This window comes from Vulpes vulpes, chromosome 15 (genome assembly GCF_048418805.1).
Source record: "Vulpes vulpes isolate BD-2025 chromosome 15, VulVul3, whole genome shotgun sequence".
Taxonomy (NCBI): Eukaryota; Metazoa; Chordata; class Mammalia; order Carnivora; family Canidae; genus Vulpes; species Vulpes vulpes.
Genome location: NC_132794.1, coordinates 75,032,238 through 75,049,987, shown reverse-complemented (window position 1 = coordinate 75,049,987; position 17,750 = coordinate 75,032,238). Strand labels below are relative to the sequence as shown.

Sequence of the window (17,750 nt, the reverse complement as noted above, 5' to 3'; positions counted from 1 at the left end):
AGTGGCTACCCTAATTTCTCCTTTGGCTTCCTTGCCCCTTTAACACCGGATGATCAAAGGGCGCTCCTCCCTTTCTTTCCTGTTCTGTTGCCCCAGAAGCTCTGCATTCTGAAGATTGCCCCTCAACGCACATGTATTTCTGATTCCCCTGGAATCTGTGCTCTGATCTGCCCGGACACTTGCTTCAGTGGACTTAGTTCCCTTGGGAGTGGTTTCGGACCAACCTGAGGCCTCCCTGCCACTTCCCTTCTCACCCCCCTGCAGATTCTGCGTGTCCCTGCTTGCCACAAGGCAGTCTGGTATGGCGGGGTGGGAGGAAGTATGGCTTTTGGTCTGCTAGAATTTGGTGTTATTTCTCCTTCTAGTTACGCTTGTATTAATGTTTGGTTATTTTCTGTCCTCAAGCTATACAGAGGGTGTGATTTTTGGGTAGTTTCGTTTTCCCCCTTTTTGGGTCTATATTGTTTGTGGAGGAAATACTGGGAGGTGGCCACCTAGCTGCCTCCACTATTTTCAGCTACCTGGAGGTGCCCATGTTATTCTTTTTTTTTTTTTTTCTGAGGTTTCATTTATTTATTTGAGAGGGAGAGAGATAGGACACGAGTCAGAGGAGGTGCAGATGGAAAGGGAGAGAGAATCTAGAGCAGACTCCACACTGAGCTCAGAAGCCAATGCGTGCAGGGCTCGATCCCACAACCCTGAGATCATGACCTGAGTTGAAACCAGGAGTCAGAGGCTTAAACAACTGAGCCACCCAGGCACCCTCATGTTATTCTCTTTTTTTTTTTTTTTTTTTTAAGATTTTACTTATTTATTCATGAGAGACACAGAGAGAGGGAGAGACACAGGCAGAGGGAGAAGCAGGCTCCATGCAGGGAGCCTGACGCGGGACTCGATCCCGGGACTCCAGGATCAGGGCCTGGGCTGAAGGCAGGTACTCAACCACTGAGCCACTCAGGGACCCCCCTGTGTTATTCTTTTAAATGATAATAGCCACCATAGAAGAACTGTTTCAATAGACTAGATACTTATATAATAATAGTAAAACTAGCTAATATTTATTGAGGACTTACTATGTGCCAGGCACATCCTAAATGCTTTTCCTGTATTAACTTGTGTCCTTATCCAACCACCATATCAGGTAGATAGCTCTAGTATTCACACTTTACAGAGAAACTGAGTTACTTGCCCAGCATGCATATATTACCATATATAATCTTCACAAAGTCTCCAGGTAGGCATCATTACCTTATCTTATAGACGAAGAAATGGAGGCTCAGATAGGCAAAGTAACTTGCTCGAGGTCACAGAGCCTAAGACACAAAGCTGGGATTTGAACTTGGTTCCAAAGCCATTCTCTCCACTTGTAAAGGAAGAAGAAAGGAGCGTGTGTGCTGGACCCTGGGTGTGCAGTGCAGAAGCTGTTCTTGGACGTGGGGATTGTGACTCTCTAGCCAGGGTGGGAGTCAGGCCACCCTCTGCCGTGGTCCCTGCCATGTCTCCCTTCACGAGGGGCTCAGGTACAGTGGTAGAGATAACCGAGGTGGGGGCCTCTCCAGAGTCCTCCTTTCCACTGTGAGATCGCGCTTTGCTTTTACAGAGCTACAGTCTGCCTTCTTTTGGGGCATGTCCAGGTGGGCCCCTCTCTGGCAAGGGTAGGGAATGGACACAGGAGGGGGACTTGCGGGGATTTCTGGAAAGGAGAGGTTATAGTCTGCCAGCCTCTTGACTGGGCTTGATAAGCTACAGAGATAGCAATATAGGACCAGGATCTCACTCAGGGGATCGAACCTGGCTCTGACCTAGCTTCTGATCCAGCAGCCCAGTGGCACAATATAGAGTACAGAGGAACATATTAAAATGCACCATGACTGTGCCATCAGCAAAACTACCACTATAGGACTTGTGACAATCAAACACCTGGGTCCCAGGCAGGTAAATGATATAGAAGAGAGAATCTGTAGATGAAGAGATGCTTAAAGGACCTAAATAAGACTAAACCATGAGGTCCTGGGGTGAACAGCTGGGCAACAGCATCATAAACAAATGTAAGGAAGTGATTTCTCTACAAGTCAGGAGAGAAAGCGAGGGGGCAGAGATTTCGACAGGGCCTGTTAATTCTTTACCTCATAATAACTCACTAAGTTATTTTTATTTTTATTTATTTTTATTTTTTATTTATTTTATTTTATTTATTTTTTTTAACTCAGTTATACACTTGTTTTGTGGGATTTGGAGGTGGGCAGGCGGAAGGGAGCTATGAGGATACAGAATGGCATGTGAGCTCAAGAGGTATAGAAGGAAAAGTTTAAACTAAGACACGGGGGTGGCTGGCAATTCCACACACATGCCAGCTCTTCATGTACCTCTCTGCTTCCCCTGACCTGCTCCACCGGGCCATCCCGGTGGCCAGGTGCACTAGGGTTCTACGTGGATGCCACGGGGTGTTCTGTGTGGTTTGTTCTGGCCCTGTAGGGTCTATTATGTACTGCTCCAAGTCGGGCTTCTCCTGACAGAGCATGGTCCTGACAATACATAGTGATCACAGCATGTTCTGAAAACACAAGTCCAGGACACATGCACGTTTCCTTGGGACACAGGAACACTGGTAGCTATCGTTACACTCTTCTGTTTGTTTGTCTGTTTTTAATGGCTCTTTTGTTTGGGAGCCAAAGTTTTCACTCCATTAAAAACTGAAATAATATTTGTATTATTTCTCACAACTGGATGGGAATCCACAATTATTTCAATCAAAATTTCAATTGAGCTACACAGAGAAAGGGAAAAAGAAGTCATGGGGAAACGCGTTGAATAAGTTGAAGGAAGAGGTATAATTCTGGAAAAGCTTAGCTATGTTAAAAGAAAATACGATGACCTAAAGTCATGCTTACAGGGTGGCAAGCCTTTGTTAAAAGTCATCAGAAGCCGTGTTCTGGGAGCAACTGATGAAAAGCCCACCAGATAGAAGTCTGTAAATCTGTAGGGTAAAGTATAACGTAAAGAGAAAAGTGCAGGAGGAGAGATGGAACCATCCAGATGGTTCCAAAACAACCATTTGCTAGAACATAAATGAAAAGCCACTCAATGGCTGATGGCTTTTCTGAACAGAGCAGCGGAGGGACAACCTTTCCCAGCTGGTCTCACCAAAGGGTCAGCCTTCATGTGAAGATCTCTGCACGTGTCTCCACTCAGAGTCCCATGCTTGACACCGGCAGTGCTCCTCCCCTTCTCCCTCCAATTCAAAGTCTTCTGTTGCCAGTGGACCCAAGGAGACAGATGGTGGGACTTGGTGCTCCTTACCCTGCTGCCCCACCAGAAGAAGGCATGTGTGGATATATGGATCACTGCACAATACTTCCTGCCAACGAATTCTTCTGGCCTTCCACATCTTTGATGGTGATGAGAACTGCCTAGCTACTGAGTGTGTGTGTGTGTGTGTGTGTGTGTGTGTGTGTGTGTATGGGGGGGGGTTCTTGCTTTTCCTCTCCTGTAGGCTCTATTTTCCTCCAGCATCCCCAAATCCTGAAATCAATCGTGGTTAACATCAGGATTGATTCGGTCTTTACATGAACCTGTGACTAAACACCTAGAACCACAGCAAGAAATTTGAGACATTTTTTAATCCACTCTCATTATTGGTTGAGGAAACTGTCCTCTCTTCTTTAAGTGTTTTTTCCCCCTGATTGGAGGTTTTTTTTTTTTTTTTTAAGATTTTATTAATTTATTCATGAGAAGCACAAAGAGAGAGGCAGAGATAGGCAGAGGGAGAAGCAGGTTCCCTGCGAGGAGCCCAATCAGGGACTCAATCACAGGACCCCAGGATCATGACTTAAGCCAAAGGCAGATGCTCAACCGCTGAGTCACCTAGGCATCCCCTCAATTGGAGGTTTTATGGAATTATAATTCCAGGATAGTGAGTTGTAAAAAAAAAAAAGGGTCTATCCAACTAACTACTTAAAAGGTAGATTTGAATATGAAATGTCACCCATGTTAGTGTTTCCAAATTGTCTTCCCTGGAACGTGCATCCCTCCAGACACCAGGATGCAGAAGGTATCTTCCTGCCAGAAGCAGAGCCAGTGAACCTGGTCTGCAGCCACCGAGTGTCACTTCTCTCCTCCACACTATCTTCTGCTGCATCTCTAAGAAACCCTCAGATGCCAGAGCTACCCAGAGCTCTCCAGGTACAATCCTCCAGGCACAGAGGAGATGGAGGGGGCGGGCAGCTGGAGAGACTGGCTCTGACTGCCGAGCTGAGCTCACCACAGCCGGCTCCTGACCTCCAGCTCAATGGTAGCTCCTCACATCCTGCAGAGCTAAATCTTACAACACAGTGAATGGAAAAAAAAAATCCAGTGGAAAAAAATGTGTCCTGCCGTAAAGCAGCTTTTGTCTACCTAAATCTCCCTGGCATCCAGCAAAGTAAAAAGGGCAAAAAAAGTTCTGAAGTGTTCTGAAGGATGGCCTGGGAGCATAATTCCAGTAAGATGACCTCATAATCTCTATAATTCTCAAAACCCAAAGCAGCAATTCCGCTTCGAATAATGGAAAAATCAAAATTAGACTCAAATGTTCTCTTATATGCGTACATACACCCATGTGTCATTTATCAGTTTGTGCCTGGATGTTCTGGAACATTCATTTATATATATTAATGTCCTGGTATTTTGTTGCCTTTAAACTAATTATATGGGAAACTGACTTTATTGAGGCTCTAGTCACTTGAAGAAAAGAACACACTTGTGTTACTTTTTGGTGAATGTCCCAGCCGGAATTTTGTTACCCCTTGGGGGGAGGTTAAACATTCCAGCCCAGCCATCCTGCTACTTCGGGTTACTCAGGCTTTCACCTGGACAACATGGTCTTTGGGAATCTTGATCTTTGTTTGGATTTGACGTTTTGGTGGATGTGCAGTGCTAAGACTTCATGTAGTTATTGCCCTTGAAAAAGAGACTGTCCAGCTGCCCTGAGTCCAACTGGTGGTCCAATAACCCACACTGGCTGTCACCAGGAATCCCCAGAGCAAGGCTACCCAGTGCCAGGCACAGGACAGAATGTTAATCTCCCACACCCTAAAAAAAAAGAGAAACTCTTTCCAGGGGAGAGAAGGAGAAAGAGAGGCACACTTCAAGCCCCCACTAGTGAAAGGGGTCATATGTGGAGAGCCCATGAGGTGCCAGCTACTCATCTATGAGTATCATATGCAGTCTAATCCTTTCAGGATCCCCATTTTATAGATGAGGACAATAAAGTCCAGGGAGATGAAACAATCTGAATGAGGCTGGCAGCCAGGGAGTGATGACACTGGAACTCAACCAACTCTGCCTGGGTTCAATGTCTCTGTTCCTTTCTCTCCAGACAAGCTGCCTCTTAATGATGACTTATTAACACCTTGGCAGTCCCAGTCTTTAGCTAGGTGAGTAAAGAATGACACACCCACAGTGGGGAAGGATGGGCTGATAATCAAGGAAGGAGAGTGTCTTAGTTTCCTATTGCTGCTATAACAAATTACTAAAAACTTAGTGTCTTAAAGCATCACACATTTATGATCTTGTAGTTCTGGGGGATCATAAATCTGAAATGTGTCTCACTGGATTAAAATCAAGGTGTTGGAAGGTGCTTCTTTATTGAAGTTCCAGGGAATGATCCATTTCCTTGTCTTTTCCAGGTTCTACAGCCGCATTGCTTGCATTCTTGGCTTGGGGCCCCTTCCTCCATCACCAAAGCCAGCAGTGAAGCACCGTCAAATCTCTGACCCCAACTTGTCTGCCTCCCTCTTCTTTCTTATGATTACATCATATCCATCTGGATAATCTTGTCATAGACCTTGATTAAAAATTTTTAATTCCATCTGCAACTTACATACCCATTTGCCAAGTAACCTAACATGTATATGGGTTCCAGGGAATAGGATATGGGCATCTTTGGGAGGTCTATTAATATGGCTCTTCCTCCTCCCAATTTTACTTGAGGTTGGGTGATGGTGGCACTCGGAGCCCCAAGTCCATCTCTGGCATGTGTATTGACTGCTTGCTCCACTCTGCTAAACAATAACTTTGTGAAAGCCTATAAATATAGATTCTAGCATCATCCCAGCAGGGAGGAGCAGGAGCTACAGCTCTGTAGGGACCTGGCTCTTCAGCAAGGATTCTGAGTTGATGCACAGTCATCCCAGAGAGGGAGCCAGTGATGCTAAAGAAGGCAGTTCCACCAGGTGGTCTTAAAAATGGGAGGTTTAAACCCCAAATAACCAAAGCAATCTTGAGAAAGAAGCAAGGCCAGAGGTTTCACAATTCCAGATTTCAAGATATACTACAAAACTACAGCAATCAAAACAGTATGGTACTGGCATGAAAATAGGCACATAGATCAATGGAATAGAATAGAGAGCCCAGAAATAAACCCACATGAATGCGGTCAATTTATCTATGACAAAGGAGGCAAGAATATGCAATGGGTGCACCACATTCAATAAATGGTGCTGGGAAAACTGAACAGCTACAGGCAAAAGAATGAAACTGGACCACTTTCTTACACCATACACAAAAACTAACTCAAAATGTATTAAAGATCTAGATGTGAGACGTGAAACTATAAAAATCCTAGAAGAAAACATAAATAGTAATACCTTTGACATAAGCCTTAGCAACATTTTTCTAGATATGTCTCATGAGGCAAGGGAAACAAAAGCAAAAATAATCTATTGGGACCACACCAACTAAAAAGCTTCTGCACAGTGAAGGAAACAATCAACAGAACCAAAAGGCAACCTATGAAATGGGAGAATGTATTTGCAAATGACATATCTGATAAAGGCTTAATATCCAAAATCTGTAAAGAAATAAACTCAACACGCAAAAAACAAATAATCCAGTTAAGAAACGGGCAGAGGACTCAAATAGGCATTTTTCCAAAGAAGACACATGAAAAGATGCTCAATATCACTCATCATCAGGGAAATGCAAATCAAAAGCAAAATGAGTTACCACCTCACACCAGTCAGAATAAGCTAGAATAAAAATAGATAAGAAAGAACAAGTGCTGGTAAGGAAGGATATGGAGAAAAAGGAACCCTCATGCAGTGTTGGTGGGAATATAAATTGCCATAGCTACTGCGGAAACAGTATGGAGGTTCCTCAAATATTAAACGTAAAAATACCATATGATCCAGTAATTCCACTACTGCGTAGTTAATCCAGAGAAAATGAAAACACTAATTTGAAGATATATGCACCTTTAAGTTTACTGCAGCATTATTTACAACAGCCAAGATACGAAAGCAACCTGAGGGTCCATTGATAGACGAATGGATAAAGATGTAATGCGCGCGCATGTGCGCACACACACACACATTGACAATGGAATATTAACCAAAAAAAGAACAAGATCTTGGCCACTTGTAACAACATGGATGGACCTAGAGGGTAGTGAAATAAATCAGACAAAGAAAGACAAGACCATATGATTTCACTTATTTGTGGCATCTAAAAAACAAAACAAATGAACCAAGTGGAAACAGATCCATAAATACAGAGAACAAACTGATGGTTGTGGGGCTGGGGGCTGGGGGCTGTGCAGAATGGCTGAAGAGGAGTGGGAGATACAGGCCTCTAGTTATGGAACGAAAAAGTCACGCGGATGAAAGGTACAGCATAGGGAATGCAGCCAATGGTTTTGTAATAGTGCTGCAGGGTGACGGATAAGTAGCAAAACCTGCGGTGAACACAGCATAATGAAGAGACTTGCTAAAAGCACTATATGTTGTGTACCTGAAAGTAACATGACATTATGTTTTTTATACTTAAATTAAAAAATACTTAAGATAAAAAAAAGGGAGGCTCGGAGACACGTATATAATTATCCATCCATCATAAAACCTCATTTATACCACCAGGGCCAAGAGAAAAAGGTTGAGGAGAGAGCCTTTCTGCAAATATCCCTATGCCTGGCCTTTTGATTTATTTTTCTCTTTATTTTTTCCTTTAACATTGACTTCAGTGGTTAATTGAATCTGATTCAACTGCCATTAAAAAAAAAAAAAACCCTTAATTGGAGAAAGGCTTTGGGCATTTATCCCATTTTATGGATCACCAGTGGGAAGGTCAAAGAGGCAGATTTTGGCTGAGTAGAAAAGACTTTTGAACAATCAGAGCTGTTCATGGTTGAAGAGGCTGCCTCATGAGGAAGTCAGCTCTGTGCCTCTGTGTTCAGGGAAGGTCGCGTTAGTGGATTGGGTTTAAACAGAGCTGCAGACAGGATTCTAGACTCAACCGAAATGGAGAGAAGCAGCACCTGGAGAATCATCCCTAGATGAGGAACTAGCATTCTTACATGCACCCTACTCTTAGTTCCCATGAACTCAATGAACATGATAAGGATTTCGTCCACTTTATGGATAAGGGAACCGAGAGGAGACTTGGCCCCAGGTACTCAGCACTAGGAGGACAGCCCAGTCTCCTGGCACTTAGGCCCCACACGCCTTTCTGGCTGGGAGTGAAGCCTGGATGCTCTTGGCTCTCCTTCTTGGCTTGCTGATTTTATGATAGCACTGAGGGTGGAGGCAGCTTTCTATAACATTTCGTTTAAACCTCTTACCACTTCTATCATTCCCTTGTGAGGAGAAGGAGATTCAAAGAATTTGAAAAACATACCTGAGGGGTGGATACAGAATTCAAAGACCAACCGAGCCTCCAAGTCCAGGGCTCTCTCTGCTTCCCCATCCTGGATGCTGCTTCCCAGTGCTCCCAAGCACCTTGAGGAAGCCAGTGATGGCTTTCAGAGCAGGAAGTCTACACCAGCTCCAAAATCCATCCTTGGTCTGACTGTACACATCCACTTGAGGATAGTAAAAGGATAAGCACTTTTGGAAGTTAAAGGCACTTTCGTAGAAATTTCCACTAGGAGGATTATTACTCTTTTGGGTCACTTTAGGCACTGTTTGTGTATCAGGATCTCAGTGAGGAGGAATTGAACTGAAGGTCTCTGCATGTCCTCATGTGAAGAGATTCAGGGTATAGGATCCCTGGCACTTGCCTGGCACCCGTTGATGGACAGAAGACTTTCATGTGCATTATCTCATGGACCGGCTGGCATGGAGAGGAGGCAGTTAAATGACCTGCTCTCCAGAAAAGCCAGATGCATGTGATTCTGGAACATCTGTCACAACTGGAAATGGAAATGTCAAAGTGAATGACTAAAAAGAAATAAGTAATGGACAGGGGGTGATTATTCCAAGATGTTAACATTTTGCCCTCAAAAGTAGGTTTTTAAAAATTCACAAAAAGAAAGAAAAAACAACTGAGAGTATTAAACAGGTAACTTAATAGAAAAGCGTTATTCTTTTTAATTATAAAGGTTTTAATTCTCCTCTTTCCCCCCATTATTTCTGCTAATAAGCTTGTCGACGGGCCTGGAACTGATTATGAAAGGCTGGGAACAGATTTTATTACCTGGAATCACATTTTTTACACATTAGCATTTTACTTTTGGTTTTATGAATCAAATGCAATATGGAGGTTCTAAAAGTTAGGACACAATTCAGATATTATTTCAGGATTACTTCATTTGAGCATGTAGTAGATACATGCATCTTTAGGGTGAAGTCTGGGTCCTGATAATTCTACACAAACCCTTACAGGCAGAGAGGAAAATGTTCTTTGCAACCTTTGGGAACTATAGAGAAATTAAGGGAAGAATTCTGGATGTGGCTTAAGATAGAAGGCTGGATTCTAAAGGCTTCCCACCAGTCAGTAAATCAAAGTCACGTGCTAAGTGGCTTATTGCATGCAGAGCATCCAGCTGGGCACTGTGGAGCATCAGGAAGAAAAGGGGAAATACAGACTTTCACTCAAGGAGCTTTCATTATTAAAAGGGAACATAGAAGAAATTATTACATAGGATATGTACAAACATGTGTGAATAGAATGAATCTTTACAGGAAGCTGTAACTGAAGTCATGACTATAGCCTAAATAGACCCAGCTCTTATCACTCAATGAACATCTGCTGAATGAATGAATGAATGAATGAGTATAATCTGCATATAGGCACTCAGATATTTCTGACTGATTGATGGTTGATACAGATGAGTTTTTAAAAAAATGTTTTATTTATTTGAGAGAGAGAGCACAGAGGAAGAGGGAGAAGCAGACTCTCCACTGAGCAGGAAGCCTGACCCAAGGCTTGAACCCAGGACTCTGGGATCACGACCTGAGCTGAAGGCAGATGCCTAACTGACTGAGCCATTCAGGGACACTGATACAGATGAATTTCTGAGATGTTATTTGTTAAGGTTGGTTTGTGAGCTCTGTCATTTAAGTGGTGGCTCATTTTCCTCCCTGAGTGCCATCAGGAGAAGCAATGATGCCCTGGTTATGGCCTCCTGATTCAAACAGCCAAGACCCCCCACAATTTTGAAAAATTAAAGTTGATTAGCATAATTTTTCATATAAAATCAATTCTTGAAAACAGCAGGACAGGGCAGCCCAGGTGGCTCAGCGGTTTAGTGCTGCCTTCAGCCCAGGGCGTGATCCTCGAGTCCTGGGATCGAGTCCCACGTCAGGCTCCCTGCATGGAGCCTGCTTCTCCCTCTGCCGGTCTCTCTCTCTCTCTCTGTCTCTCATGAATAAATGAATAAAATCTTAAAAAAAAAAAAAAAGAAAACAGCAGGACATAACAACATTAAGAGGTAAACTGAATAGTCCTACAGAACAAGCAATTAAAGAAAATGAACACTCAGGAAGACACTGGCAGCTTAATTTTTTATTCCCCAGTGGTTTTTTTGCCACTATCTACCCTTATGCTTAGAATTGACTATGAAACATTTCTCAGCTATATGTTGGAATGAGGAATGAGCCCAATTGTGGTACTTGTTAATAGGCAGGGTATATGACTGTCCCTTGTCCTGGGTCATCTGCATTCTCCTCTAAGATGATCAACTTCAGGTGAAGAATACAGAAGTTATAGAGGATAGAACTTAGATACTATAGAACAGAGAAGAATATAGAAGATATAACTCACAGCTAGTTTTCAGCTCTCTGAGGCATTCATTTAGTGCAAGTTGGCAAAAGGTAGCCCACGGGCCAAATCTGGCTTGTTGTCTGTTTTTGTAAATAATGTTTTATGGGAAACCAGTCACTGCTCTCATACTAAATAGCAGAGTTGAGTCTGGCGGAGAACATATTGTGCACAAAGCTTTAAAATATTTACTCTCTGGCCTTTATAGAAAAAAAAAATCTAGTATAGTAGTGCTGGAAATCTTCCCTTTACCCTAATGCCACTTTTCTCCCCAAAGAGTGAAACAATGGAATTCATCATCACTATCACTACCACCCGCACCAACATCATCATTATCACCACCACCACCATCAATCACCACCACCATCACCACTGCTACCATTACAACCATCACCACCACCACCACCACCACTATCACCTCCATCATCACCACCACATACCACCATCACCATCACCACCACCCACACCAACATCACTACCGTTGGTATCACCACATGAATCACTGCCACCACCACTGCTACCACTACCACCATCACAACACCATCACCACCACTACAACCACCACCACCATCACCAACAATACAACTTTACTTTCTAGCAAGCAAGGATCCAGGGATTTTTCCTTTCTCTGTCCTTCCAACCTAAACTTAGTTATATGGTGTTTGTGGGCAAAAGGCCACATCACTTTCTCTGTCCCCAATGTGTTCTGGTTTCACAGTTTATACAGAAAGACAATTACTGAAGTGAAGAAAGAAGAGTCCTTTGGCCATTTCAAGACCAAGATACCCTTATATAGAGGGACAGCTGTCACCTTTTTTTGTTTGGTATAAAGCCTACAGCTCTGATTCAATCAATGCAGAGTAGGAGAACAATTTTCCTACTTTTCTTGCTCACTCCAACTCCTGAAATCCTGAAGGCCACATTCTCCAAAGCAATAAAATCAGAAATTAACAGCACAAATATAATCCATGTAAATAAACACCTTAAATAATTTGGGCTAAAAAGTAAATCAAAATTATACCTAATGGATAGGGAGTTTCAGTTTTGGAAGACAGAAGCTCTGGGACTGGGTGGTGGTGATGGTTGCATAACAGTGTGATTACATGTAATGCCACTGAACTGTACACTTAAAATGGTTATAATGATAAATTTTACATCATATACACTTTACCACCTTTTTAAAAAAAGTTAACATTAGCGAGGCAAAGTAAAGGGCATATAGGAACTCTACTGTCTTTTGCAATTCCTCTGTAAATATAACATTATTTCACAATAAAAAAGTTTAAAAAATTATACATACTCCATTTACTTAGAACAGTGTTTCTAAAGTGGGAATGTTTGAGACCCTTCCAGGGGATCTGTGATATCACATTTGTTTCATAATAATGCTAAGATGTTATTTGTCTTTTTATCCCCTCTCATTCTCTCATGAACATCAAGAAAAGAGATTTTTTTGTTTTTAAGAAAAGAGATTATTGATATGGTTTCCACACTGCAATTAATCTTTAAGAAACTATCACTTTTCTAGTTTGGTGGAGCACCAAAGGAAAAGATCCACAATTATCTAAAGACTACTAAACTTCATTCTTCATTTTCCAACTATGTATCTACATGAAGCCAGATTTTATTCATATGCTTCAGCCAAAACAAGGTACCACAAAGGACTGTGTACAGAAGCAGATATGAGAATCCAGCAGTCTTCTATTCAGCCAGATATTAAAAGAGATTTGCAAAATTATAAAATAATGCCTCTCCTCTCAAATTTATCTTTTGTCTTGGGGAATTCTTTCAAAAAGCTTTTATTACATAATGAGTTTATGATTGTTATTTAAAAATGAATCAATAAAAAAATTTCAAATTTCGGTTTAAGTTTTTGAATACTGTAAATATCAATATGTATAACCAACATAAACAATGGTTCTTTGGGGTCTCCAATAACTTTGAGTGTGTAAAGGGTTCCCAAGATCAAAACATTTGAGAATCACAGACTAAGAAAATAAAAATAAAATGGATACATACTGAATTTTTGAGATATGGTCATCAATACTTGTATTTCTTAAAAGACACCGATGTGGAAATCTTAGTTTATGAATTTAAAAAAAAACTTGACCTAGAAACTAATAGCTGTTTCCTCAAAAAAAAAGTTTTTTGAATTGAAGATTATGACTGGACCGATTTTTAAAATCAAGGTATAAAGGGCATTATGTTAGTTTCACAGGTACAACATAATGATTAAATATTTGTATATATAACGGAATGATCACCACAATAAGTCTATTTAATATCCATCACCATGCAAGGTTACAGAATTTTTCTTGTGATAAGAGCTTTTAAGATTTATTCTCTGCAACTTTCAAATATGCAATACAGTATTATTAACTATAGTTGCCATGCTGTACATTCCATCCCTATGACTTATTTATTTTATAATTGGAAGTCTGTACCTTTTTAATAAGCAACTTTAGTAAAGAAAAAAGCAATAAAGCCCAAATAGACAATATTAGCATTAAAAAATAATGCATCAGAGGACATGCAAATTATAAGTGAATTTTACACATACTTCTATGAAACTCTCCATGAAAAAGATACACTAAAAATAATTACCAAAGTGACTTAAAATGAACAATAAAATATGATAGATTAGTACTACAGACGAATTTTTCGAAGTTACCAAAACCATTTCTTCCAAAAAGATTCTAGGGCCAGCTGTTTTTTATTGGTGAGTTTCCAACAAAATCTAAAGGACCAGGTAATGATATAAACTTTTCCAGAGCATATAAAAATTGGAAAGCTAACCTAACCAAAGCTTCAGAGAGGTAGTAAGAAAGAAAGCAACAGGCCAACCTCACTGATGAATAACAGTTTTCAAAATCCCAACTAAGGTACCAGCACACTGAATTCAAAAGAACATTAAAAGAAGCACTGAGCTAGATGAAGCAGGTTGTATTCCAGGAATGCAAGGATGATTTAATATAGGAAATTTTTAGGAAAAAATAATTTAAAATAGATGCCAAAATGACATTTAAAACTCATCCTGCTAAAAACATTTGCAAAATTAGAAACAGACTTTCTCCATCTGATAATAAGCATGTAATCATACATTAATTTAAAATATTTATTGGGCATACATCTTTCTTTCTTGATAGTGAAAATTAGAGGCATTCGCATTAAAATCAGAAATAGCTTAAGGATGTCTGCTCTCACTCATTTAGAAGTTTGGGTAAACTTTTGGCAATATATCACCAAAAAAAAATCGAAGGTATGACTATCTGAAAAGAAGGGGCAACATTACTATTATTTCTACATGAAATAACGTCGTCATTAGGAAATCATGAAAATCCATGGGTAATACTCAGAATTAATAGAAGTTCAACAAAATGGCCACATTGCAATAAATGTAAGAAGTCTGTTACTTTTTTTTTCTTTTTCTTAGTGGGCTCCGCCCACAGAGTGGAGCCTAACACAGGGCTTGAACTCACAACCCCGGGATCAAGACCTGAGCTGAGATCAAGAATCAGATGTTCAACTGACTGAGCCACCCAGGCTCCCCATGGAAATCTGTTAACTTTTTTGTGTAGTAATATCAATTTTGAAAATAATATAGCAACAGATTTCATTCTACACCATCATCATCCCACAACAAAATACAATACTTCAGATCAATCTTCACGACTAATATAGAAACACAACATGAAAAATCTCACAATTCTACGGCAGATATAAAAAAGTGTTTGAATAAGTGGAAATAAATACTATGTTCTTGGCCTGGATATATTAACTATGTCTATTCCTCCCAAATTGGTTGATATATCTAAAATCTATAGATTTATAGATGTCCTGGTGGGATGCAGGTGTCCGTTCGAGTGTGAGAGACCTTCTCTGACCACCTAACGCAAGCAACTCCCTGCTTCTCCAGCCCGGCACCTGTTCTCTTCTTTCTCTGTTATTATTTTTGTGATAGCGCAATCACCATCTGAAATGATCTTTCTGTTCCCTTGTCTCTGCTCTCCCTGGCTAGAATGTAAATCACCAAGGTGGGCCAGTGCCTAGAGCAGAGCCTGGCATAGAGCAAGTGCTCAGCATGTGTTTATCCAGTGGATTTAATGCAATCACATGAAAACACCAATAGGATTTTTTTTTTTAATGTGATAAAATGGTTCCAAAGTTCACCTGGAATAGAAACGTGCTAGATCTGAAAATTTATTTAAAAAGAGCACAAGGGGGTAGCTTGCTATGCTAAATTCAAAAGCACATTTTAAAGCTGCAATAGGCAAAACGTGGTACAGAAATTACGTGACAGGTGACTGGAACAGAGCGCTTACAAAACAGATCTAGGATAAAGAAGAGGACCTAGCACATTCTAACTTTCCAGTGTTAAATAAACAAAGTATTCAACAAATCGGGGTGGAAAGTTGGCTAAATATTTGGGATGAATCTTTATTCTCATTTTATGCTACACTCCAAGTTAAATGTAAAAATGTTTAGCAACAACCATCCCCCACCCCACTCTGAGTAAAGCCAGATACAAAAGAGTACATGCAGTGTCATACCATTTATATAAGTGTTTTAAAAGAGATTGTTATTTATTTATTTATTTGAGAAAGAGAGAATGAGCGGGGAAGAGGGGCAGAGGTGGGGGTGAGAGAGAGAGAAAGAGAAAAGACTCCTGCTTGGGGGAGCCTGACGCCAGGCTCGATCCCAGGACCGGACCGGGAGATCATGACCTGCACCAATGGCAGATGCTTAACCAACTGAGCCACCCAAGTATCCCCATCTCTAAGTTTTTTTCAAAATAGGCAAAACCAACCTATGGTGCTACCAGGGTTTGTGGTTCCTTTTGGGGGTAGGACAGATTAGTGGCAGAGAGGGGAGTACTCTAAGGGGCCCCTGGAATGTCAATACACTTCTATATCTTGATCTGGGTACTAGTTACTGTAGTGTGTTCACTTTGTGAAAATTCATCAAAGCTGTAGGATTTTGAACTGAGGACTTGTTCTATGTATTATTATTTAATACTTCAACAAAAAGCTTATTTAACAAATGAATAAGTGTTAGGCCAGTTGATGGCTCTGGCCAGAGGCTAGGTTTTCTGCACTTAAACATGCATTTCTTTCTCACTTGGGCTTTGAGAAGGGGAGATAAAGCTCTGTGAAGAAAAGTTAAACTTAATTAATTGTAATCAATTCAGGAGGCCCATAAAGACTTCGGGTTAACACCCTTGCAGGAGGGGTCTGTGTCACGGGGCCTCTGGGAGTCCCCATGCTGGGCAACCCTGAGGGTCTATGCCCTCAGCTCTTCCAAGCTCACAGTAGAAATCTCATTGTCCTGTGGGTCTTTGAGATGCAGCTGGATATTTTAAAGGCCTAATGCATTACAGAATATAAAGTCAGTATTCGCATTAAAAGCTAGAATGTCTAAAAGCCCATTCCCTGTTCCTCGCCCAGACCTGAAAAATGAGCGTGGATCACCTGACTGCGTCTATGAATACCTTGGTAATATCTCAAGACAGTGAGCTGAGTCAGGGGACACCACAGTGGCTGGGTAGGACCCAAACACCTCTTGACCTAGTTCACTATCAGTTATAAATAGCAGAGGCCATAAAACTGCTTTTCCTATTGGCTTGATATGGTTAGAAGAAAGGTCTTTTGCTTTTGGAAAGGTATTTATTGTCCAGATAAAATCTCAATGCACAAATATGCAGCTCTATAAGCATACAATCCTGGACTGCTTCATATATAAAAATAGTGATCATCACATATCTGATCCTTGTTGAGTAAATATTTCCTTCTAGTCCCTGTGCTAAGTGCTTTACCAGTAGTACTTAATTCTCCCAATGACCCATCAATATTATGTCAGTTTGTTTCATACAGAAAGCAAATAATATATGGAGAGGCCAAGTAATTGGCTGAAGGCCACAGAGCCAGAAAGTTATGTTGGTACAACCTGCATGATCTGGCTTGTATTGCAACGTTTGAGATGTTGTATCTTTGTATGTTTGAGACTTTGAGAATGTACTCTGGGTACTTTTGCCAGCAAAACTGGTGACTGCTGATTTTACTTAAAAGTCCAAGTTAGTTTTAGCCATTCACATTTTTATAAGTAACGAAGAAACTAACCACAATGTGGACTATTCATTTAGAAGGGAACTTAAATCAGTCGATTAGATTCTTTGATGTACAAATTTCTACTAGACTAATAAAAAGTTATTTTAAGGGCTGATATTGGTCTTCTTGCAGCAATTCTAGGAGCTTATCAGACATATAATGTGTTTGGGATAATTGAAAATAGAGAAAATCAATTTAAACAAAGCATTGACGAAGGATGGGGACAGGCTCTCTGCTGCTGCCTGATGAGAGCTTGCTGCAAGCATTAGGTCATTGCCAGGGTGAGGGTCAAGATGACCACCTAGCTCTGATGGTCCCAGAACTCACCAACAAGGGAGATGAGACTGAGTTAGGTTTCCAGAATGCTGTATCAGAGAAGAGGGAAGAAATTTAGCTTCTCTCAAACACAACTCAGATTTTCCTTTGCATATTATCTCCCCCTCTTTGTCTTTTAAAGTAGGATGGATCACTTCTATTTCCAACTCTTAAAATTACTCATCTGTCCCTTCTACTTTCATTGGCTTCAGATCATCTCAAAATGCCAAATGCACTTTATCATTCTATGATCTAGCGATACTTTGATGTGTATTATGTTTTTGTATAACATGAGGCTTAGCCTACAGTCATGGATTA

The 17,750-nt window shown here is 40.8% G+C and overlaps 1 protein-coding gene across 4 annotated transcripts in view; it reads right to left on the bottom strand.

Moving 5' to 3' along the window:
* THSD4 (thrombospondin type 1 domain containing 4) overlaps positions 1-17,750 on the bottom strand; it is a 577,007-nt gene that overhangs the window by 79,457 nt on the left and 479,800 nt on the right. The gene's annotated exons all lie outside the window — the stretch shown is intronic.